The sequence below is a fragment of the Mus caroli genome, chromosome 8 (assembly GCF_900094665.2).
Source record: "Mus caroli chromosome 8, CAROLI_EIJ_v1.1, whole genome shotgun sequence".
In the NCBI taxonomy this organism is placed as follows: Eukaryota; Metazoa; Chordata; class Mammalia; order Rodentia; family Muridae; genus Mus; species Mus caroli.
Window position 1 is genome coordinate 100,237,056 of NC_034577.1, and position 26,012 is coordinate 100,263,067.

The 26,012-nt window shown below is 39.0% G+C and overlaps 1 long non-coding RNA gene across 2 annotated transcripts in view; it reads right to left on the reverse strand.

Moving 5' to 3' along the window:
- Positions 1–3,219: 3,219 nt before the first annotated feature.
- The window catches only part of LOC115031731, a 103,985-nt gene continuing 81,192 nt past the window's right edge, over positions 3,220–26,012 (reverse strand). Inside the window, exons 5-7 of one of the 2 annotated variants that reach the window (XR_003837383.1) lie at positions 9,790–9,895; positions 6,095–6,158; positions 3,220–3,635 (exon numbers count right to left, since the gene is read on the reverse strand). This is a non-coding gene — a long non-coding RNA (uncharacterized LOC115031731). Of the gene's footprint in view, positions 3,636–6,094; positions 6,249–9,789; positions 9,896–26,012 lie in introns of both variants that reach the window. The other variant, XR_003837382.1, reaches the window with a different exon arrangement.

A 26,012-nucleotide genomic window follows, 5' to 3' on the forward strand; every position in this document is an offset into this window, starting at 1 on the left:
TTGAGGAAATGTCTCCATGAGATCCAGCTGTAAGGCATTTTCTCAATTAGTAATCAAGGGTGGGAGGGCCCCTAGTGGGTGATGCCATCACTGGACTGAAAGCTAGCTGAAAGCAAGCTGAGCAAGCCAGTAAGTAACATCCTTCATGGCCTCTGCATCAGCTCCTGCTTCCTGGCCTGTTTGAGTTCTGGTCCTGACCTCATTTGGTGATGAACAGCAATGTGGAAGTGTAAGCTGAATAGACCCTTTCCTCCCCAACTTGCTTCTTGGTCATGATGTTTGTGCGGGAATAGAAGCCCTGACTAAGAAAACTACCAAATGAACATTACAGAAGAAAGCTTGTAAATCGTATCCTCAATTGAACTTGAAGAACAATACAGCAGAAGTCCTCTGGTTTTGTCCTCTTGCTGATGATCAGACACAAGACCTAGACTACTCTCCTCTGCTATCTGGTTCTTAAAGAAGAGAACAGTATGGAGGATGACTGCCTAACTTGGTCTTTCTCTGCTCTCCTAAGTGTTGGCTTCTTAAGGACTTATAAATGAAATAGTGAACAGGCTTATAAGCTAGTCTCCATAACTAACAAAACAAAATGTAAAAGATTCAGCTTTGCAGTTAACCGAAAGCCAAAGCACACCTTTTCTCTGACTCAGTGCACAGGGTGAGTAAGAGTTTTGGGGATGGCTGGCTTATGAGTACACTCTGGAATTAATAGTCAACCCAGCAGTCTGTGCCACAGACTACTCCACCCAGAATATCCCCTCCAGCCCTTCGATGCTCTTATTTCCACCAAGACAATCCCAGAGAGAGACCAGCCGATCCTAGTAAGCTGGTCTCTTCAAGATGGTGAAGTTCTAGTTCAGTAAGAGAGTCTGTTTCAAGACAGTAAGACAGAGAGCGATAGAGAAAGGCATTGAAAGTCACCCTGTGGCCTCATGTGCATGTGCACCCACACCCACATGGGCATGGACTACAAACACTCATGTGTATGCATGTGCACACACACTTCAAAGTAAGGTCGATGGCCCTTGACGAATGATGTGAGAGACTGAGCTCACATACAAGCCTCTCCTCCCCTTCCCCCTCTCTCCCCTCTCCATCCCCTCTCTGCCTCTCTTGTCTCTCTCACACGTACACTATAAAACAATATTACAATTTACATTCAGACTGAACTGAATAAAAACTTACTCTTCCCATTAATGATCGTATGACATCCAAAAACAATTTTTCTTATATATGACAAGAGGTTGTTCTCAGGGTTTCTATCCAAAGTATCTTCTGCAAAGGTGGATCAGTTGGCCCATGTCTGTCCTCTCAGCACTCAGGAGGCTGAGGCAGAAGGCATATTAGGAGTTCAAAGACAACGTAGTAAGACTTGGGGTCAAAAAAAAAAGTAAAACAAAGCAGGTGATTTTAGTTTCCTTAACATTATTTTTGTCCTGTCTCTTATTGTATCTCCCCTAGTCATGAACAAGTACTTTCAGTCTTAATACTAGATTTAGAGGACTTAAAAGTCTTGAACTCTTGGGTTATGTGCTTGTTTGTCTGGTTTTTCGGATTATGTTTCCCATGCATCCTGTAAACCTGTAAAATGTGTGTCCTATGGGAGACACACTGCATCTAATTGAAACTCCTTTCACAGCCTTGCCCTCCCACACTGGCCCTGCTGACCATTAGTTGGTTACTGGCTCTTTGCTCATAGAGAAAACCAGATGCTATCAGTTATGAGTATCATTAACTTTCTTGATTGCGGGCTCCCTACCACATGGGGGCGGGGAGAGAGAGAGAGAGAGAGAGAGAGAGAGAGAGAGAGAGAGAGAGAGAGAGAGAGAGAGAATATCTTTGGTTGACAGCTGGGCATGTCGTATAGGATTCTAGACACTACCCTAAGTAATATTAATGTATAGAAATAGGTGAGTCTCTTCTGTTAGGCTCTTAGAATAGTCAGTCAAGTCAGAAAGAACTAGGTTTAGGTTTTTAAGTTTGGCTCCCTTGGGTTTTTCTAGCATTGTCTTGTGTTGAAGATTAGTGCTGGTTTGCCTGAATAATTATTCCATCCATCTGTTCATATATCAGTGCCGACCGATACTCTCTACTCAAGGCCAGAGTCTTTCCTGCATGCTTTTACCACCGAGAGAACAAAGAATTTCTCTCCACCTCATTCCAATGGTTGATTCATTTGATGCTTGCTAGCCCAGCAAGGTATAGGAAGAAGAGTTCAGTGTCCTGGTTTCATTCCAGGGTTAGGCTTGTCCTTTTGTCCTAAGACGCAGGGCATTGGGATACCCCTAACATTAGAGATACGGGGTAATTTGCTGCCTTCTTGAGGTGGCTTGATTATAGCTTCTGTTCTACAAGAAGGAGTCTGGGTATTTCTGAAGCATGACCTCTTGCTTCTTCTAGGCCTGGGTTATAAAGGGAAGCTTTCTCTAGTCTCCCTCCCAGCCTGGAATCTGACACTTAAACACTTAATAAGTATTCACGTACACAAATTTTCTTGAGTCCTTGTCTCTCAGGGTGGAGGTTCTCAGAACTTTCATTTGGCCTGGCTTGTTTGGTGACAACAACTTTAACCAGAACCTTCTTGCTCATTTCTTTATGTTCTGTTAGTGTTCAGACCCAGGTAAGTCAGTGCTCACACCCCATGTCTTCTTGGAGACATTTGCCTGTCCTTAGATGTCAAGTTAGTTTCCTTTTCTTGTGTCCTCAGTTGTAACAAGTGCAAAAGGGGTGTGTGTGATGGTTTGCATATCATTTAGATTTTTTTCTTAGTTTGGTAGTGATGCTGATTTTGGTGTTTTCTTCCCTTTCTCTTTTTTTATGGCAGGTCTCATGTCAAAGTCTGACATGTTTAGATTCATTGTATAGTCGAAAATGACCCTGGGCTTTTGATCCACTTGTCTCCATGGGGATTACAGGTGTGTACCACCATGTCTGGTTTAAGACACACACACACACAGAGGGATTAAGCGCAGGGTTTTGTGCATGCTAAGCCAGCTCTCTACCAGCTGAGTTACCTCTCCAGACTTATTTCATACATCTTTATATGGTTACTATTTATGGGGGGGAAAGGAGTCAGTCTTTGACCATTAGGTAATTGTTGGCTGTAAACCATCTCCACGTTTTTTGTTTGATAAGTAAGGATGTTAGACAGACATTTCATCACTGGGGAAAAAAAAATAACCGACACCACTCAGTAGGAGGAATGATTTATTTTGGCTGTGTCCATGGTCTGACTGCGTTAGTTCTTGATAAAACTGGATGAAGCCGAATACCATGCAGCAGGAACATGTGACAGAGGCTACTCACCTCATGGTGGATGGCAAACAGTAAGTGATGAGACCCAATGCTGGGTCTTCAAAGGTCCATGTCCAGTGATCTGCTTTCTCTACCTAAGTTCTCCCACCTCCTAAGCTGGGTACCAAGGGTCTAAAACCTGGGCTTGTCAAGGAGATTGTATTTTCAGATGATCGTGTTCTGCTCTTAGCCCGGAAAGGTTTATGGCCATTTCACAATACAAATTGTACATAGACTGTCCCCAAGAGTCCCCCAAATATTGACAGTTCCAATGTTGTTCAGAAGTCCAAGGCCCAAGCCTTTTCTGAGACTCGATGCAGATGCTTAGCTGGGAGCCCCTGTGAAATGAAAAGGTAGTTATAATCTTCTGAGATGAAATGGCCATGAAATACATATTCCAACTGGGAAGAGAACAACAGAAGAGTAGCAAAGAGGAAGCTGATGAAAACAAGACTGAACGGGAGAGGCAATCCCTCAACACTTGGCCTCCATGACTTGCGCCACTGTGAGCTCCCATAGTGTAACCCCCACTGTCTGGCCTGGCCGGTTGTAGCCCACATGGGCTCTTTTGGGCGCCAGCCTCACTCATTGCCTGTGGCTCTCCTCAGAAGTGATTTCTCATTCTTGGTGTCTTCTCTATCCAAGCATCTCCATTTCTACTCCCGCCATACCCCCAGCTTTACACATTGCCTGAGGAGCCCTGCAGGGGCTCCAAATCTGCACACTACCTAGCCTTTCAGGATTTCCTTTAAAATCTTGGTGAAATCCTTCATGACCTTTAGCGCTTACAATTTGCATGCCCAAAAGACCCAGCATCATACAGACAACATAAAAGTCTGCCATCAGCTAGAGCACCTGACAGACCATGGACCAAGGCTGCTGAATGCTGGGCAGTTGAGCACAGTGAGAGAAATGCTAGTTAGTCTGTGTAGAAGGGGCACTCTAGAGCCTCTCTTTTCTCAGGAGAATATCTTCTAAGTTTATCTGCTCTTTAATATCCTTGAGCCTGTCCTGGGAGATATCTGGACAATTCAAGAAAGACCCTCACAGCAGCCTTCCTGTCAATTCAATGCATAGGGCTTGGCAGATTTTGATGGTGCTAACCTTTTCAGAAACCACACCTCCCTTAGCTCTAGCCGTACAGTCTTCTGAGATCATCTGAAGATCTTCTGAGATCATCTGTGGGTCTTCCTATCTTGCATGTTTTTTCTACTATTCACACTATAAATCTTACTGATAGCATCCCTCCATTATTATGCAGTCCAAATACTGGAGTGCCTTAAAGAATTTCCTCTGCTAGATTAACTAACCCACCACCTTTAAACTCTGGCAGACTCAGGCACAGTGGAAATGGGAACAACTTGTTACTGGTTTTAGATCTTACAATGATGATATTTACTCAAGTTCCCATGAGTCTTTGCTCCCTTCTGAAACCTCACCAGCACAGTCTGCTGTCCACTCTCTGGCCTTCAAACCCATTAAGCTTTGCTTACAATGGTTGAGTCTCTCTCGCCCACTTCTCCACACATGGCTAAAATTTCCCCACAGTCCAGACAGAACAGCTCAGTGAGCCCACTCCTCTGAGACCAGTTTTCTGTGTTGGGTCTTTCGGTGCCATGGCTTAGGGGAACTGTTTGTTTTGAATGGAAATTTCAGGGGTATCAGTCCACAGTCTTTGGCTGCATTAATCCTCAGCTTTTGATTTTAGGTGTTAATTAATGGCAGCATCAGCACACGGCAGAGGCTATATCCTTCCCTCAGAGTTGACAAGAAGCAATGAGAGAGACTGGGGTGGTGGTGATGGGAAAACAACAGGCAGGGGAGATGCTGTGCGAAGGCATGTGCCAAGGCCCTACTTTTATTCAGATCCATCTTCTAAAATTTCTGCCACCTCCTAAAGCTAGGGATCTCAGCCAGGGACCAAGTAAGTAAAGCATAAGCTTGTGAAAGATACTTCATATTTAGATTTCAACAGTACATTTCCTTCATTTTCAGTTTTCTGGACTTTTTTCATGAAAATGTCTTATTTTGATTTTTCTCTGTTGTAATTAGTATGATCATGTAGATTTTCTTCTTTAGAGTATTAATTTGGAAGATAACATTACATCAGTTTTCAAATATCAAATCAGCTTTGCAGACTTTCAATAACTATTACTTTGTTGTATATGTTTCTACATATGTATACATATATATACTCATATATACATATGTCTATATACATATATAGTTGAATATGGCATGCTAATATTTTGTCAAAGACTTTTAAGTGACTTTATGGGAGATGCCCATATATAGTTGTATTGTAATTGATTAGTTTTTATAACCTTGGGCTAATGGGCCAGTTGTGTTACCTAATACAGCTGTCATCAGGTAGCCTAAACCTAGTATAGAACCTGTGCTTTGTACCATAGTCTTCCATATCAGCTAGATAGGAGCTATTTCCCAAGTGTGCATCTAATTGGAAGAGGTATACAAAGCCTTAGAATCTTCAAAATTATACTATACATAATATATTGCCTTCCTATTTGGAGCAGGTACCCCAGCGTATCCTGTGTGACCCTGAAATCTTCATCATGATGTCAGGACTTTCTGTTTATGGGCATTTTATCTTACCTCATAGAGCACATTTCTCTTATGAAGACATCCCATTTTGTTTAATTAGATTTGGTGAATATAATCCATCAACAGAGTGGGCCAGTGTGGTGTCATGTGGAATGTCCAGTCAGTTCAGCTCTCTTTGGCTGTCTTGTGACATAGACCATAACTGACACAGTCTGATGAGCAAGGCCGTGTTTACCTTCACTGTAGCTGTGAGCCATTACAGTTGCAGTATGCTTCACAGAGGACTGTAGATCTTCTTGCTGAAATTTGTTGAAAAACATTGTGTTGATCACTCAGGGTCATAATAGCTACAACAGAATATGTGATACCAAGTACTCAGCGCAGTGTTCCTAAGTTATAGGAAAGCAATGGTTAGAAAAGATAGAAATTTTGCAATTATCTCATGAAGTCAAATTTCTTAACAACAACAACAAAAAAAATCAAATGAAAACAAAGCTGCCCTAAAGTCAATTTTGCCAAACCTCTCTTAGCTAAGCAAGGTAAATAATTTATTGGTAGTTATTTTGCTGCAGTAGAGGAAAGTATTTGTACTAGGAAAATCAACAACTTCAAGATTATTAGCTTGCCAATTAGAGACATTGAGAATAGGATCTATAGTGACTTTTAAAATAAGGCAAACTAGAAAAGAAGGGAAAATTACTTTCTTATGTCATGAGTTGTTGTTTAAGAAACAGAATAAAACATTAGTATAATGTGTAGTGGGATCCACTAAGATGTGGGTTGATGAATAGTAAAGTGTATGGAGCAGAGAAAGCCTTTTCTAGACAAACCTCTGAGAGTCAATGGTAAAGACTTCCTGGGATGACTTCCCAGCAGATACTTGGTGGAAAATATTTGGGTCTGTCATGTGTTTTAAGCCAGGACTGTTAACCATGAACTCCATCATTCTCAGAGACTTAGACCTTATCCGTCCTGTTAGTTTTGGGGGCAGATAGACAGACAGAGACGGAGGGACAGAGACTGAACCTAATTATCCCAAATTTCTTTTTACATACAACAGATTGGTGGCTTTGCAGTTGTAAAGTTGTGTTTGTGAAATTTTGAGCATAGTATTAAAGTGCAAACTTTTCCAATGAGAAGAGCTCATTCAACCACCATGATTGAGAGAGTGGCTTTGGAAATGTGTTTAATGAAGAGCACACTCTTCAGTTAGTTCAATATTAAACCACACTTACACATGATATACTGAGTTGTTCCAGTTCAACAGTATTTGCTTTGTACATGCTTAACAAAACAAGAATTAGACTATCCATTGCCATGCAAGCTCAAACCAGTTCTGGGAAAGTTTTTAGACCTTGATTCAAGTACAAAGAAATATTCCATATTTTAAAAGCCATTAACTGTATAATTGAAGAGCTTCTACCTAACTTTCATTTGGAACTGATTAATGTGCAATGTAATGAAGTGCTAAACTGCAATTATCATAAAAATAATTTGCTATAATTCTATAAATGCCTTCCAATTGTTGAATATCAATTAATACCATATGCCCCCGACTAACATCAGTATTTGGTAGTTCCTATTTAAAAGAAAATCTGGAAGAGTAAATATGTAAATCTCACTACAGATATGCCTTAACTGGTGTACCTTAAAATTAAATTTAATAATTGACAACACTAACATTGTACCTCCTATTTAAACAAGATGTCATCTCTACAATTTTTCTGTTATTAAGAGGCTTCTGTTTATAAAAGAAACATATTAAATTACTTTAATGTGCTTTAAATTTCACCAACAAAGAGCTGCAGAAGCTTGAGTCTGTTTTGTCAGGTGCTATTGTAATATCCTTCCCTGAGGTTCTCCTCATTGAGACTCTAAGCAGAGAAACCTTTTACAATTCCTGCTGTGTATTGGTTTTCTGTCCCACCTCAACATAAGCCTTCCATTGGTTCTTTTGGGTTACTACCTACTAAAATTAATACAATATCTAGGGCTAGAAATGTAACTTGGTGGTATAGTGCTTGCTTAGCATGCACAAAACCCTAGATTAGTTCTCCAGTACTGCCTAACCCAGTTGTGGTATAATCCCAGCACTGGGGAGGATCAGAGGCTCAAAGTCATCCTTCAATACAAAAGGAGTTCTAGGCCAGTCTTGGATCCATGAGACTATTAAATTGTACAAAAGCAGGTATACCTTAATACAATGTAAATAAGAAGGCAATTTTCAGATCAGTAGGCATATCATGTATCAGAAGGCATGTTAACATTTATTAGTAAAGGCACCCATCTGGTGCAAAGCTCTTTGGGGTTACTGCTTTGGTTATGTTACTGTAATTTACTATCTTCTGCTGTGGCTACTCCATTTGTGTGAGAATCTGTCAAGCAATGTCATGTGTCTACCAACTTGTATTCATTATTGTTCCAAAGAAGCAGAACCAATAAGCTGTTTTTATAGATGGAAAGAGACTTAATTTAAGGAACTGTCTCATGCCATTGTGGAGGCTTGTCCATTGAGATGTCTGATGGGGATGCCTAGCAGGCTAGAGACAAAGCAGACTGTTGACGTTTGAGGCCAGAAATAATCTACTGTAGAATCAGAAAGAGTACACAAAAGTAAATGTGGCTGATCAAACCAAAGGTAATCTGATTGATTCTTGCTTGAGGGAAGTTGAGGTAATACTCCTGTTCGTTATCTATTGTATGAAGCCTGTCGACATTATAGAGGTGCCAAGGACCAGCCTCAGCTTGGTCAGGGGTCTTGAGGAAACGGTGTTTGGAAGCATCGAACAAATGACTCAGAGTCAGTGATGGATGCAAGTTGGCAGCTCTATGCTCTGCTCGAGAAAGCTCTCGCTCCAGATAACTTTCTGCTTGAGATCTTGCAGACCAAATCCCAGTCTTTTATTTTACATAAGGTACTTCCTTAGAAATTGCATATCAATTCAATCATTTACCCCAGGTTCTCTTTTGATTATCCCAGAAGTCAGCATTTTATGTCAGAGCCCCTTGACTTTATAGACAGAGCCACAAGCTGCCAAATTCTACTGCTTGTTGGAGCTGGAACATGGCCCCATTGTTCTCTTATGTTATCAACAGCTTTCTGTTTTCCAACTCCTTTGCTGCCTAAGCTTGGCTGTCTTGGAACTTGGTCTGTAGACTGACCTTGAATTTAGAGAGCTGTGTCTTGTGAATGCTGCGTTAAAGGTATGTACAATTTAAGCCCTAAGCCCTTCTTCACCTAGTGCCTGTTCTATCACAGGCTGACCTTGAACTCAGAAATCTGCTTACCTTTGTTTCCTGGGATTAATGGTGTCTACCACTTTGTCCAGTCCTAAGATTTTCAGGGTTATGGTTAGATTTTCAGGGCCACTATTCCTCAAGATCTGGTTCAAAGTGCTGTATATTCCAGCCTCAAGATCTGGATCACAAGTGTGCCCTCCATTTCTGGATTGTAGTTCATTTCAGATTAAAAGGCCAAACTATTACTTGTTCAACTGCAAACATAAACAATAAGCTTAGCTGGGTGGGATATTGCCTTGAGATCAGTTGTCACCCCCTAAATCTCTTTATCTCTTTCCTTAATATCTTTCTGACAAAGCTGGCTCATTAGTATAGCTTCCTCTGTTCTTTCAGCTCCATGAAGCCCTTCATATAATTCATATTGCATCCTTATATTTTGCACAGTTGAGAAATCTTGTAAAGAACTGTTCTCACTGATTTACGTATTCTTGAACTCATGTTTTCAGAGTTCTTTCCAACAGCCTTAAGGGTTGTCCTGAAGGTCTAAGTGTTACAGAGATATAGTCTTGCTTCTCAGAATCATGCTGTTTCTGATTATCATGGAATCATTAACCTTAGCAGGGAGAACATTTCTTGAAAGAGGAACATAAAGTAAAATATATTTTTATTAACATTATTATACAAACAAACCTTATGCCTACAGTAACTGTCAGCGCTCAAGAAGTCCCATGTTGTGTTGGCTCTGCTCCTGGACAGGAAACCATGTCATACTGTCCTTTCTGTGGCCATGCTGAACCTGGCACAGAGGGAAATATACTTTAGTAAGAGGTGTGGAATGTGGAGCAGTCGAGGGTGGATGGTGGGGGTGGGGAATGGAATATGCAATGTAAAAAATAAATTAAAAAAAAAAAAGAAAAAAGGAGTATCTAAAACTGACCAAAAGCATTATGGTTAGGAAAAGCTGACAATAAAATTAACCCTTTGTACTCTGTTCTTTAACTTTTTAAAAGATAAGGCTGAGCTTTGTGTTGTCCTATAGAAACACAATACTTTTAACTTACTTTCCTCACTTGCCAATGGATAGAGTATAGAGTATTTTATGGAACTTTGTTGTGTGTGATAACTTTTGTGTATGATAACTTTTGGTCAGGGAACCAATGTGAGAGGTCTTCTAACTGCTAACATATCTAGTTTTATCTCTTTATTTAGAAGCAGGGAAACTATGCTTGGGCTCATTTGCCTTCTATTATGTGAAACACTTACATGGTGACTAAGACATTTTATATGAAATGTTTTTATTTATTTATTTTGCTATGAAAATGACCCAGAGATAAATGTTTTTTAATTTTACTTTAAAAAAAAATCTAGTTAGCCAGGTAGAGTGGCACACACCTTTAACATCAGTACTCAGGAAGCATAGGCAGGTGGATCTCTGTGAGTTCGAGGCCAGCCTGGTCTACAAAGTGAGTCCAGTATAGCCAGGGCTATTTCACAAAGAAACACTGTCTCAAAATCATAAAAACAAAACTAGAACAAAAAAAAAGTCTATTAAAAAAAATCACATGTGTACATGAGTCCTCAGAGGTCAGAATCTGGGTTGATCTCCTGAAACTGGAGTTACAGGTGGTTGTGAGCTGCCTTGTGGGTGCTGGGAACCAAACTCGGATCCTCTGCTAGAGCTACAAGTGTTCTTAACTGCTAAGTCATCTCTTCATTGCCTCCTACATTGTTTTAAATTGGTAATTAGTTACCCCAATCCCATCATTCCTCTCTCCATGTTCTTGTTAGTTCATATAACAACCATCCTATTCCATAATATTTCTGTTTGTCTTCATTTGTCTCCTTCTGAAACTGCTGCACATGCCAATTAGAGTTGTTGTTTTTTTTTTTTTTAATATGTATCCCATTCTAGTTCCCAATTGAAATCCATAACAGTTGTACTGCAGTAGCTTGCCTCCAACCAGAGACTACTAATTTGGAATCCTCACTGGCATTTGACACGTGGTCTATTCTAAACTCTCCCCCTTCCTGTCTACTGCTGACACAACTCTCAAGTTGTAACCCTTCAGATCAGTTCAAAGTAGGGATTCCTGTGCAATGTCTTATTGAGGGAATGCTCACAGACGATAGGGAAGCAGACAGGGGTCGGGGAAGAAGCTAAGCCAAGATGTAATTTCAAAGTCTAGAATCAGATTCATCCAGTGAGATGCTCTGAGAGTAAATGATACCCCAGAAATTCTTCTCTTTATATGGAATGACATGTCTTTTATAACTGCTTGCCACTAAAGTGTCACTGGGTACCCACTAAAGTGTCACTGGGTACCCACAAGTTGCTTGACATTTAAATCTCAGGTCTTAGAGGGCAGAGAGACTCTCACGGAGAAACTAAATTGACACTTGCCAATTTCAGTGAAGTTTATAGTACTTTTATATACTATTGAGCTAGGTTATAGTTATCCAGTTCCCTAATAATTAGTCATAATTAGTCATTTTGATTGTTTCTGTTTTTTTTTTTCTACTTCAAACCATGTGGAGATGACTCTCTTTCTCCAAATGTGTATTACTGACACATGTACCTTTAAAGCAATGGTAAGATAGCTGATAAAATACAAATGAGTCCTAGCTTTGTCAGCGTTTTATTGTATAGTAGCCATATTCAATGGTGAAAACCAAGATAAGCTTTGACTTAAAAACAGAAATGTGTTAGGTTGCTGCATGCATCTGGAAATGAGAAATAGAAAATAAATTGAAGTAGTAACAGCAAAGAGACTATGCAAATACAGATTTGATAACCTAAAAATAGGGGGTATTTAATTTTTTGAGGAAATAAATGTAGATTTTATATTTAGGTGCCCATATATTTAGCCTTTTAACAAATAAAATGAAATATGAGAATTGGCTGAAAAAACTAGGTTAAGGGCTCCTCTTATTGACTTAGTGCAATCAGATGTATTTTCCATAATTAGACCATTAATACGCTCTTAAAATATGTATCTACCTACAAATGAGAAAAAGGCAGCTCAAATTCCTAGCTCAAGTTCCAAGACACATGGTAAGGCTAAGGGTTTAAGAGAAGAAACGCTGGTATGTAGAGCTAACACTGGGGATTTAGGTGAGGGACTTCTGAAGACAAGAATTGCAAGATTATTAGAAACAGATGGCAAGATGTTCATGCAGGAAAATAGAAAACACATAGGGAAAAAATAATTAACTCATATGAAATGGAAACTAATAACCCAAAGCATCCAAGATATTCAATGTTTGAAGCATTGCTGCCTGGCTGTAGGATTACTTGGATAAATTATAATTTCATAAAGCTCATACCAACGGTTGCCCCTATGGGAAAGAAGAGGTTTTTCTTATAAAATACATGTTATCTTTTCCTTTTATATTTAGCGTGTGTATATTTTATGTATGTGTAAGGGTGCACGCCACAGGATACATGTAGAAGTTCGAGAACAAGCTCTAGGAATCAATTCTAATTCTAGGGAACAAAGTCAGATCTTCATGCTTGGTGGTAAGCACGTCGACCCATTAAGTGATCTCTCTGGACCCCAAATTTATATACATATGTGTGTGTGTGTGTGTGTATATATATATATATATATATATATATATATATATATAGAGAGAGAGAGAGAGAGAGAGAGAGAGAAGGTCTCACTTTGTAGCCCCTGCTGATCTGGAACTCTCTACGTAGACCAAGCCAGCCTTGAGATCCACCTGCTTTTAGCTCCTGAGTTTAGGACTGAAGGTGTGTATTACTACGCCCAATTCATGGCTAAAGTTTAAAAGTAGTTCTTAGACTAGCAGAGGATTTAAAAATAACCGACAAAATAAAAGGAAGCAGCTGCTATAAATGAAAAAACAATGAAACACTTATTTTCTATGAACTGTTTATCTTGATTCAGCTTACTGATTCCAAATAGTTGAAATGAAAACATTTTTTCTTTTTTTTTTCTTTTTTTTTAATGGCAGAATGGTATTACTGTAAATTGTGATACAAGATTAAAATAGCTCCCTGCACAGTAAAATTTGTCCTGAAGATTCTTTTGACAATTTTATGTCACCGTGTGGTATGAGACCACTGATGAAAAATGTAGCAATTATTGAGGGACAGAGGACTGTAAGTAAAACCTCATCTTGTTCAACAATAAAGATATTTTTACACTAATACTCAAGAAGGAAATAGCAGCTCTGAGCTTTATCTGTGTTAGTCTGCTATTCGCAAGTAAAACAATGTATTATATGGCGGAAGTGCTATAGTCTTAAGAAAACATGAGGACGACAAACATTAAGTAGGATCAGATTAAAAAACCAAATTGTAGAGAAATTTCATTAATGATTTATACGAGAGGGTACACATCATGTTAATTAAATTTACAGACGATGGTGAATCAGATGGTGTTGACAAAACCAGAGAGGGCACATAAAAGAGACCTAAAGTGGTTAGAAATATGGGCAGGAAATGAAATGTGATTCAACCTGGAAAAATGCAGCTAGAAAGTACATCTGGAGAGAATAAACAGAAACACAGTCATTCTGTTGGCAGCCTAGACGGTGCTTGGCAAGTCGTACTGCCAAGGGACTTGATTCGTGATGATAGTGTCAGCAAATTATGTATGGTCTCGCAACACGGTCCTCAGTGAGATCACTCAGTGAGATTTTAGTATGTACATCTAAGAGCTCCACATCACATCGCTGGAAGCTAAGTTCTTTTACTAGCACTGCCGAGATCACAATGAGAATACCAGTTTGTGGCCCCACACTTGATTCAGTTAAGCAAATTACCTAATGTTCAAACTAGAAAATAAACGTAGGGCAAGCTTCAGACTTTAACTTACACCGAAAGATTAGAGGAAAACATATTGTTTGTTCTTTTTTCTATTACGTCCAGTTACAGCACTTCACAAATATTTGAAAGACGTAAACATCATGGAAGTCAAGTCACTTTAAAGGTAGGGTAAGAGGCTTTATGGTTAAGTACTGGGATGAAATTAAGTAACGGAAATTTAAGACGGAATCCGGGAAATGTTTTCTGACAGTGAAATCTATTAGTCTCTGGAATGGAGTCCCCAGAGAGCTGGGGGGAAGTTCCATTCTCTAGTCATTGGACTGGATCAAGGCTTGGACAAAAATCATTATTAACAAAACAAAATGAAAAGACAGAAGAAGAACCAATTTCAACATTTTGTATCAGCAGAGATGTGCACACACAGTGACACCATCAGATCCCATCTGATTATCTTCTCCTTAGACGTCTCTGATGGGCCGTGGTCTATCATTAAGGAACCACCTATTATTTTTTTTTAATGAATGCTTTTTAAAAGATCAAATTCATATTTTCCAGCTCATAGACTTCAATTTCCTGGATTATTATTTCTTTCTTCCAAGTCATAGGAAAGCTAGAAACGGAAACAGCCTTCCTTCCCCTTGTTGATGAGATACGGCCTTAAATATTCCAGACCTTTGGATCAGATCTCATGAGGTCTCTGAGCTCTGAAGTCCCACTTATATTATTGCATTAGAAACATATTGTGATTGCAGTTTTGCAACCACAACTATGGAATAAATGAAAATTCCTTCACTTCCTTTTCTGGCTTGGTCCACAGAGAGACCCTCACCAGATGGCGTGCTAGGAGTTGCTACTTACTCTTAGCAAAGCAATTGAACGAGGTTTAAACAACATAAAGCATGCAGTTCATCAAACATAAGACATTTTGCCAACTGGGCCTTTAAATCACCTCGGATAACTTTATTTATAATTGCATTTAGTACCCTAACTTTTAAGGATAAAAGAACAAAGGAGATGAATACTTTGATATAAAAATTCATATTAATACAAGTGTGATTTGTTTAAATAAAAACAAACACACTAAATGTATGTTAGGTTTTAGGTGAGATGTAAATGTATTTATTTAATACGTATATGTATTATATACATATGTAAATATATACAAATACATTCAATCTTAAACTTCATAAGTTATATTTTGCATTGTTGGTCATCTTTGTTATTTCTTTTGAAGCAAATAAGCAGGTGTTTTGTTCTAGTACTGAACAGCCCAGCTGGTGAGAAATGTGAGCTAAGAAAATATAGGCAGTATAAATATCAATTTTTAAATACCATTTTTTTATTTTTTGAGATTAAAATTATATCATCTTCCCCTTACCTTTCTTTCTTCCAAACCCTCCAAGGTACTCCATGCCTTGTTCTCTTTCAAATAAATAATCTCTTTTTATATATTTTTATGTAATACACGTGTAACAGCAACTAAAGATATGTATGTATATGTGTGTGTATCTAATACATACACATCAATTTTGATAGAAGGATTTAGATAATTTCATAAAATTTGTTGATATAATAAAAATTATCTAGAAAGTGGTATTAAGAGTTAGAGTGGCCGGGCGTGGTGGCCACGCCTTTAATCCTGGCACTCGGGAGGCAGAGGCAGGCGGATTTCTGAGTTTGAGGCCAGCCTGGTCTACTGAGTGAGCTCCTGGACAGCCAGGGCTACATAGAGAAACCCTGTCTCAGAAAAACAAAAACAAGAGTTAGAGTGGACAGATTATTAATCAAGGTTTTCAAGAGATAGCCCATGTGCATGCACATACACAAACACCCCCCCCCCGCAAGAAAAAAAACCTATGGAGTGTGATGTGAGTCAAATTCCTGCAAAGCAGGCGTCCCTGACTAAGTGTAAGAGCTGAACATTGCTGTAGAGAGCCATGAAGAGCAGGAGAATTTTCTCTCAGTCTAAGGAACATAGGCTTTTTGCTATGCTCAGGCCTTTGGTGGGTTGCCTATGGCCCTCTTACATGATCCATGTTATTCAGTTGACAGATTTAAATGCTGATCTCAACCAAAACACCTTTGATAGAACCAGAGTAATGTCTGATCAAATATTTGGACATCCTGTGGTTCTGTGGGTACATACATACACACACACACACACACACACACACACACACACACCCTAACCGTCAGAAATCTAGAAGAGTTTGAACCAGATAACATTTTTAAGTGAGAAAATAACAGTAGAAATGGTCAATGAAAACTCTTCGAATACAATAAAGAGGAAAAACTAGGGATAACAAACTTGGCCCAAGAAAAGTGAGTGGCTGTGGAAAGGCTGTCAGGAACCGGGGGTTATCTTGTGTTAACTTGTTTCTGAGGCTGGCGAGAGTATGCGTCTGTTGTGAGCATAGAGAGGCCGAGTTATAAGGATAGCAGGCCAGGGTGAGAGCTGTGCAGTTGAAATGAGGGAAATTGGGGAGATTATTTTACTTTAATTGAAAAATAAGATTCCTTTTTTGTGTCACATAGAAATCACACAAGAATACCATTTTTATTCCACTTTACTCTTGAATATTGTAAGAATATGCTATGCCTTTTTGAGACAGGTCTTGCTAGGTAACCTATACTGACATTGGACCTGTGACTCTCCTGCCTTCACCTCCAGAGTGGATGGCTTATGGGCGTTTGCCAACGTGTGCAGGTAAAACTACTTTGTATGCTGGGCACACTGACGTACTCCTGTAGTCTTAGAGACTTACCCAGAGAAGACTTTGTAGGAATTTACAACCCTCTGAATAACACAGTAGAACCCTCTATCCTTAAATATTTGTTTTTGTGCTTATGTCTTTACCTGCTCGAGTCATGTGTACTACAAGCATTCAGACACCTGCCGAGACCAGAGGGGGGTTGGGTCCCCTAGAACTAGAATTATGGATGGTTGTAAGCCACCATGTAGGTGCGCTGAAAACCAAACCCAGGTCCTATGGGAGAACAGTAAATATCCTTATCTGTTGTACCATCTCTCCAGCCCCCAAATGTATATTTCGAATGAAGTAAATGATCAGGTTTATATCCCATGTAATAACAGCATATCCATTTTAAGTGTTAGTGAGTCATTCAAGAAGAATGTGTGGTTGTTTAACTATCTGGGACTTAACAGCTACCCACTTTCAATGAAAATGAGTATCTATCAGGCCTATGTTTAATGGCAAAGAGATGCACCCGTATCACACATGTACACAGTGTCCTCCACCCTGACCAGGATAGACGCCCTGCTCTTTCCACCTCAGCCGGATGCATCTCACATTTCCCATATGTTCTGCAATCATGCCTTCTTTAGTGTGGTGGTAGGCGGCTGTTCAAACGCTCAGTTTTAGCTGGGGGATAGAGTGACCTAGTTCCAGCTCATACGGAACATAACGGTTTTCCTCGGCAGAGGCTAGGTTGGAGTGTTAGCTCAGTTAGCTCACTGGGAGAACTGGTATCTGCATAATCCTTACTCACTGAGCCCTTTGAGTTGCCCTGTTATCCTCCGCAGCTGGAGGTGGCTGCTTCCAAGTAAGTAGAGGATGGGAAAGCCACATGTAATCCAGACGCACCAATGGCTGCAGTCACTCTGTACAGCTGGATCAAGGGTAGTGATGGAAAATTGCCCCCAGCAACCTTCAGTGTTGACTTGTCTATCACCCGTATTTTCTAGGAAGAGAGTAGTTGGTGACGGGGAAAAACGTGAGAAAAGTCACCACGCAGGGCATAAAAAATAAATTCTATCCTGAGCATGGTGCTAGAGGGGAGGGGGAGACGTCGGCAGAAGTGGGGTATACAGCACAGACAAGTGGCTCCCCTTTTTTTCTTACCCATTGAACAGAGAGAGGAGATCTTTTGGATTCATAGAATCAAGGCGCCTCCTTGCAAATTTGGGGGATGATTATATTGTTAACCTCATCCAGCAGGTGGACTTCAAACCTCACATAAACTAGAGGTGAGATCTTGGCTTCAGAACGCTTTTACTCTTATAAATAATGAGTGCTAAATGTAATTACAGATGCAGAATTCAAGTTGACACACAATTCAAATGTTCTCGTATTCGGTGACAAAAATTCTGATCTATCGTCCCATGAGAGCCTGCTAGCAGGAAGCACTTTAACTTGCAGTGTTTGTTTTTATTTACTGTTATATTTTTTTCATTTCCTAATATAATTTTCAAGATGTAACCCCTCAAAGCTTGAGAAGGTTCCTTAGTGAGAGAAGCTGATGTAGCCCACTCTTCACCAGCCACAGATCTCTGGATGGTGTGTGTGCCTTGTTGATCCCAGGAAGCCTTCTCTTCTGTGTATCCCTAAAATTTTCTTAAAACTTAATTTTATGACACATCACCATTAAATAGATTGAGATATGTTTGTCAAAAAAGGGCAGGGAACGTCACTCAGTTGATAGAGTCCTGGGTGTAGCGCCACACACCTGCATTCTCAGCTTGGGAACAGATGATCAGACTGGCAAGGTTATCCCTGACTACATAGGAAGTTCATCCTGGGTTTTGTGAATTGTTATCTTGGGAAAAAGGAAGGAAGAGAGAGAGAAAGAGAGAAAGAGGGAAGGAGGGAAGGAGGGAGAGAGGAGGGAGGGGAACCTTATCTGGATAGAGTGATAGATACACTCACGTTAGTGTGTTATGAAATCATCTTAAGTTCAAGGCCAGCATGAGCTATAAAGTACAGGAACCTGTCTCAAATAATAAGATAAAGAAAAGTGGTGTGTGTGTGTGTGTGTGTGTGTGTGTGTGTGTGTGTAAATGCATATCTTAGCAATTTTATTATCTATATTAAGGATCCTTTATAACCATAAAACTATAACTACACTTTAAAAAAAAAAAACTATTATTGTTGGGCTAGAGAGATGGTTCAGTGGTTAAGAGCATCGACTGCTCTTTCAAAGGTCCTGAGTTCAATTCCCAGCAACCACATGGGGGCTCACAATCCTCTGTAAAGGGATCTGATGCCCTCTTCTGGTGTGTCTGGAAACAGCTACAGCGTACTCATATAAATAAAATAAATCTTTTTTTAAAAATCTGTATTATTGAAATATAATTTGCATATCATGCAGTCCATCCATTTGAAAGATACACGTTTTATTATTTTCACATGAATTTGTAAGCCTAGTCAGTTTTCCTAACTCTAGAAAGCTGACACACTCCTGCTCTCTCCACTCCTCCCAGCCCTCCAAATCTAGGCAGCTGCTAATGTGCTTGTCTATATTGGTTTATTTACGATGCTTCATATTAATTGAACCCCTTGGGAGCCGGAGAGCTGCTTTAGTAGTTAAATGTACTTGCTGCACTTGCTTAGGACCCAGGTGTGGTTCCCAGCATCCACACAGCAGCTCACACCCACCTAGAACAGCAGTTTCAGAGGTTCCAGTATCTCCTTCTGGCCTCCTTTGATCCCCACCAAGTAGTACACATACATACATGCAGGTAAAATACTCTTAGACATACATACGTATAAATAAATAGAATTACATAATAAATAGTATGTTCTTTTTAACCAGCTTCTTTAACTTAGCATAATGTTTTGAGATCCATCTATATGCCATGAATCAGTACTTTTTATATTTTATAATATTCTCTTGGATGTATACATTTCATTTTATGGATTCACTTGACTATATTGAATTTTTTAGAAACACATCATGAGCCAGTCTAGATGATCACCCCATATACCAAGGAAAATATTTGGTTCATTCCAGTGTGATTACTAAGAACACGGAAATATACCAGTCATTTGAAGATGATACAGCAACTATCTTAAGAAAGAGGATGATAACAGAAAAGTGTCTGAAGATACTATGCACATAATGTTTATGTACTATCAGGAATAGTTATTTCTTAGTAAATATTGTACACAGCGGAAGACAAATTTAATCTCCCTCAAGACCAATGTCTAAAGTGTAGTTACCAACTCTTTAGGTACTGCTTGTGACTCGTAGCTGTCCTTTTGAACAGCACAGAGAGCAGTTCCATCATGGTGGAAAGTTCTGCTCACCATTATTATGTTCTGGACGCCTCTACAGAACAAGAACTGGAGTTCCAAGGAGTGATTTAGATGATAAGATATAGCAAACTGAGATCTCTTCCTCCTGTGGTAAGGAAGGCTCAGAAGATGTATCTTGTCTTGTGGGGCTACTCTAGATTGAATAAAGAGTTTCATTCAGTCCCCATGAGCTATGTCCCCAACCCCAAAAGATGCTTCTGGTGTTAGACCTTAGAGTAGTAGCTACACAGAGAAAGCATTCATTTATAGCAGCAGAGAACAACCCAAAAGTTCAGGCTATATGAGTAAAGGTACACGTTATATAGGACTGAGAATAGTGAAAGCAAAGTATTGAAATTAAAGAGCTATCTTACAAGGTTTTCTTTGTATCAAGTGTCTTATGTTTCACTACTTTTGCATTGCAAGTCCTGAGCTTTGAGAGGGGGAAACATGTATTGGGAAGTTTGATAGAATAGTTACAGTGAACAGACACTGGAAGAAACATTTAGAGTGTGTTACTGCAGGCTGGGATAAAGTCGTCTTCATGGCCAGACTCAAATACATTAATAGTGGCAACCGGAAGGAAAGCTTAAAACTTGTAGAAGCATCAGACCATTTAATATTCCAACATTTGCCAACGTCACCCTTGAGAGCTATACAAGTGAGGTACAAAAAAGAAATCACAAAGCATCTCATAATGTTTTAAGTAATTTGGGGGTAATTTAAAGCTGTCCTTAGCTTCCAAAGCCACGAGTTGGGCATGCTCCGAAGAGTCACGTGACTAGAATGGGAGCCTCCATGATTGAATGGGAGTCGGATAACCAGGAGAAGAGGGATCTGATAAAGGGCGGAGTATAGAACCTCTAAGAATCCAGCAGTAATAGGACCAGGTTAGAGTGAAATGCCACGTGACCAATTTTAGAGAGAGAAAAATAATTAAAACCGGAAAGATAACTAGTTACTTTGTTTCAAAGAGAAATGACGACATTCTCCAAAAGGGCAGCTTCGTTTTCAGAGACGGACTGCTTGAATGCCTAGCAGGTATCAAGTAGTGTGTGTGCACCTAGTGTATTTATCCTTCTTAATATTCATACATTTCTGGAAAGATAAGTGCATATTGATTATCCATGTTGCATAGATGAGAAAAATTAAAGTTCACAGTGGTTACTGAGAGGAAAGCCGCCGTCCACTAAGAGCCTGCCCCTTGTTTCGTTATTGGCACAGTCCCAACTCTGAAACACTTCTTTTTTAAAAAACTCATTTTTATTTATATGAGTAAACTGTAGCTGTCTTCAGATACACACCAGAAGAGGGTATCAGATCCCATTACAGATGCTTGTGAGCTGCCATGTGGTTGCTGGGATTTGAACTCAGGACCTCTGGAAGAGCAGTCAGTGCTCTTAACCGCTGAGCCATCTCTCCAGCCCTCTGAAAATCTTCTTGAAACCTGTTGATTATAAATTTGTAACCAGCTTGCTTCCATCCTCCGAACTGGGCCTTACCGTGTCCCCTTTCCCGGGTCCCCCACCACTGCCAGGATGTGTGCTTGCTATGTGAAAACCACTGTGTCTCATTACTCCTGTCTTCTGATGGCTAGATGCAGTAAGTTCCCCCAGTATCTCTACCTATCATCTGAGTTGTGTGTCATTCTCCATCCAGTCTCCGAATTGTATTCAGTTAAATTCAGCCTGGACTCTGAATTGTGATGCCCAGAGTAGGCTTGGGTGTTCAGATGTAGTTTGATCACTATAGAATTTAAATGGTACATTTTTTTTTCTCTTAGTAGAAATTTAGAATCTGTGTTCAATTATTCATCCATTTATCTATTATGTATTTCCCATTTACCATACAGTAGGTAATTTGTAGTTACTTAGAACAGAACAAGTAATAGTAATTGATCATAGGAGTTAATTTTAAAGACTTTGCATGCATATTTCTAAACATAAATAATGTGAAATATTTTACACACACAACCTTTGTATCAAGTACAGATCTGGATACAGAAATGCTACTTAGTATCTTTCTTTGAAGAGAACAGAAGGTTGCTGGTTTTTTAATGAAGCAGGCATGCAAGCAAGGACACTAAAGAATTCAAGGCAAATATTTAAGTATCTAAAACTCATCGAGGCAAGAATGGCTTATGAAAAAATTAAACAGCAGTGGTATTTAACTTAATAATAATCTCCATTATCTTTTAGATTAGTGAAAGTATAATCAATCTTTCAAGAAATTAAAGTTGTTGCAAGAAAAGAAGGAAAATGGATGAAGAATATAGGAAGCAGATGGAGTACTTCCTAGATGAACTTGAGCATCAGGAAACCTGCCTTTGTTGGTTATTTGAAGTAGTAATTAATTAATAATCAGGATAATTCCTTCCAAGTAGCATGAGGAGAAGAGGATGGCCCTACTTAAATATTAAAACTTAAGAGTATTGATTTAGAGTTGTGTGGAAAGAATACTTGACTATGCAGGTTGATAACCAGAAGAAAAAAAAGAATATTTATTAAATGTGAGGCTGGAAACTAGTGTGGGAAAAATAGATATTCATTAATAAATTATACGTATTCATCAGTTAGTCATCAGTACACACAAAAAAATGTTGCATACTTTCTTGTTCATTTGTTCTTTTTTGGTGTTTTGAAATAGGGCCTCTCACCATGTTGCCTAGGAAGACCTGGAACTCACTGTGTAGCCCAGGGTTTTTTCAAACTCATAATTCTCCTGCCTTTTAACCCTGAGTTCTTGAATTATAGTCTTATACTAACACAACAAGCCAGACTGTTGCATTCCTGTCTTATAATATACAACCAAAAATTCAAATGGAACAAAAATAATGTAATCTTGGAAAATAAAAACACAAAACTGCTAGATGAAACTGAAAGGGTTTTTGTTGCGGCCCGCCCGCGGTCCACAACACGAACGGTTCAACTGAAAATGGCAGTTCAGGCTGAAAGAGAGGTAACTAGACGGGGCGGAAGAAACAATGGAGTCAAGACAAGACTCTGATCAAGACTCAATTTTATTAATTCCAGACACTCAGTTAATAAAGGAAGGGGGGGGGAACCCAATTTCCCGCCAAGTAACTCAGGGTCCAGTAGCAGGATGAACACGTGTGTGACTCCAGGCAGCAAGGGCAGGTTCCAGCAGTGGGCGTGGCAGGACGAATGAGCCGGTAGCTCCACCCTTGAGCAGGCAGGTTCCAGGCTGGGGGAAGGGAGGCCACAGTTTTGTTTGCTTGCTTGCTTCTAAAGCAAGACATAATGTCATTATGATGCATGTTGGGGGCTGGAACTTTTTAGGTAAATTCTCTATCCTGATGCCTTATTATTATTGTTATTATTACTCCATGAGTAGAGTGTTTCTTCTAAGAATTCAAAACTAAAATGTTATATGGAAAGACTAACTCATTTTACTAAATAATACTATAACCGCTGTGGTCAAAAATCTTAAGACTATTCTATAGGAAGGTCATCATATAGAAGCAGCCAACCTAACAGATGGATGAAAATCTAACATACGAACACAAGAAATATAAAAATCCAGATAACATAATACCTATAAAATGTTTAACTTTTAGCAATTGAATCCAAAGATATTGATATGGTTGGAATGCAAAAGAATTTAAAAGTATACTTTTATAAATGACCAGTGGACTTAAAGACAATTCTGATAAGCCTATGAATAAAATAAAGATGTCACTTTAAGACTCGGGCAAGAAGCTCAAGAACTTAAATGAGAAATTCAACAACTTAGAATGAAAAAAAAAAAAAAACAGCAAGGAGAGATCATGGAGAAAAGACAACTATACGAATAAAAAGCCCGATATATAATATTAAAACCAAACAGCATTTATTGGCTAGACCAGGCAGAATAAAGAATATTGGAGATTGGAGATTGTTGAGGATTGATTGTCCTCAGCAATAGTGAGAAAAGTAATCTTGACCATAGCATTTGTGGCCTGTGGAATGTGGTGTATACCTAATTTTTCATTTAGAAGAAGAAACTGAAATACAGACTTAAAATCATAGAATGACCAATGAAAAATTGATTCAGTGAAACTAAACCATTCAACTTCCCATTGAATGAAGTAAGCAAATGTTCTTTTTTTAAAGATTTTTATTTATTTACTTACTTATTTATTTATTTATTTATTATATGTGAGTACACTGTAGCTGTCTTCAGACACTCCAGAAGAGGACATCAGATCTCATTACAAATGGTTGTGAGCCACCATGTGGTTGCTGGGAATTGAACTCGGGACCTTTGGAAGAGCAGTCAGTCTCTTAACTACTGAGCCATCTCTCCAGCCCAAGTGAATGTCCAATTCTAAGAAGCATTTATAATCCCAGGCTATGAAAACCAGGCCAGAAAGAATCCCAAAAGCTACAAAAGAGAAATGCTAAGTCACTTACAAAGGAAAACCTATCAAAATAAAAGCAGACACCTCCACAAAAATCTTTTTTGTTAATTAATTTATTCTTTTACACTCCATATTTTATTCCCCCCATGCACCCTCCGACTGTTCTATATCTCATACCTTCCCCCCACCCCCTGTCCCCATCCCCCACCCCATCCAACCTCTAAACTCCCTCGGGCCTCCAGTCTCCCAAGGGTTAGGTACAAAGTATTGGAGAGAGCAGGAATTCAAGGCCCATACCTAAACATAATAAAAGGAATTTACTGCAAACCAACAGCCAATATCAAAATGGAGACATGCTTGAAGCAATCCCACTGAAATCAGGGACAAGACAAGGATGTCCACTCTCCCCATATCTATTCACTATGGTACTGAAAGTGCTAGGTAGAATAATAAGACAACAAAAAGAGATCAAAGGGATACATACTGGTAAAGAAGAAATAAAAGTATCACTATTTGCAGATGATATGGTAGTATACATAAGTGACCCCAAAAATTCTACCAGAGAACTTCTCCAGCTGATAAATGACTTCAGCAAAGTGGCTAAATATAAAATTAACTCAAATAAATCAGTAGCCTTCCTTTATACAAATAAGAAAGAAATTAAGTAAATAAATCCCTTCACAATAGCCACAAATAATATAAAATATCTTGGGGAAACTCTAATCAAACATGTAAAGACCTGTATGACAATAACTTCAAGTCTCTCAAGAAAGAAATTGAAGATCTCACAAAAATGGATCTCCCATGCTCATGGATTGGCAAAATTAACATAGTAAAAATGGCCATCCTACCAAAGGCAATCTATAGATTCAATGCAATCCCCATCAAAATCCCAACACAATTTTTTCAAAGACATGGAAAGAGCAATTCTCACATTCATCTGGAAAGGAAAAAAAACCCAGAATAGCGAAAACAATTCTTAACAATAAAAGAACAACTTGGGGAATCACCATCCCTGACCTCAAGCTTTACTACAGAGCAATAGTGATAAAAACTACATGGTATTGGTACAGAGATAGACACATTGATCAGTGGAATAAAATTGAAGACCCAGAAATAAAACCACACACTTACAGTCACTTGATCTTTGACAAAGATGCCAAAAATATACAATTGAAAAAAGAAAGAAAGAATCTTCAATAAATGGTGCTGGTCTAACTGGATGTCTGTATGTAGAATGGAAATAGACCCATATTTGTCACCTTGTACAAGGTTCAAGTCTAAGTGGATCAAGGACCTCAACATAAAACCAGATACATTGAATCTAATAGAAGAGAAAGTGGGAAAGAGCCTTGAACTCATTGGCACAGGGGCAAATTTCCTAAACAGAACTCCAATGGCTCTAAGATCAAAAATTGATAAATGGAACCTCATGAAACTGGAAAGCTTCTGAAAAAGGACATAGTCAATAAGACAAATTGGCAACCTACAGATCGGGGGGAAAAAGTCTTCACTAACCCCACATCTGATAGAGGGCTAATATCCAAAATCTATAAAGAACTCAAGAAGTTAATCACCAAAACACCAAACAACCCAATAAAAAAATGGGGTATAGAACTAAACCAAGAATTCACAACTGAGGAATCTTGAATGGCTGAGAAACACCTAAAGAAATTTACAAAGTCCTTAATGAGCAGAGAAATGCAAATCAAAATTACTCTGA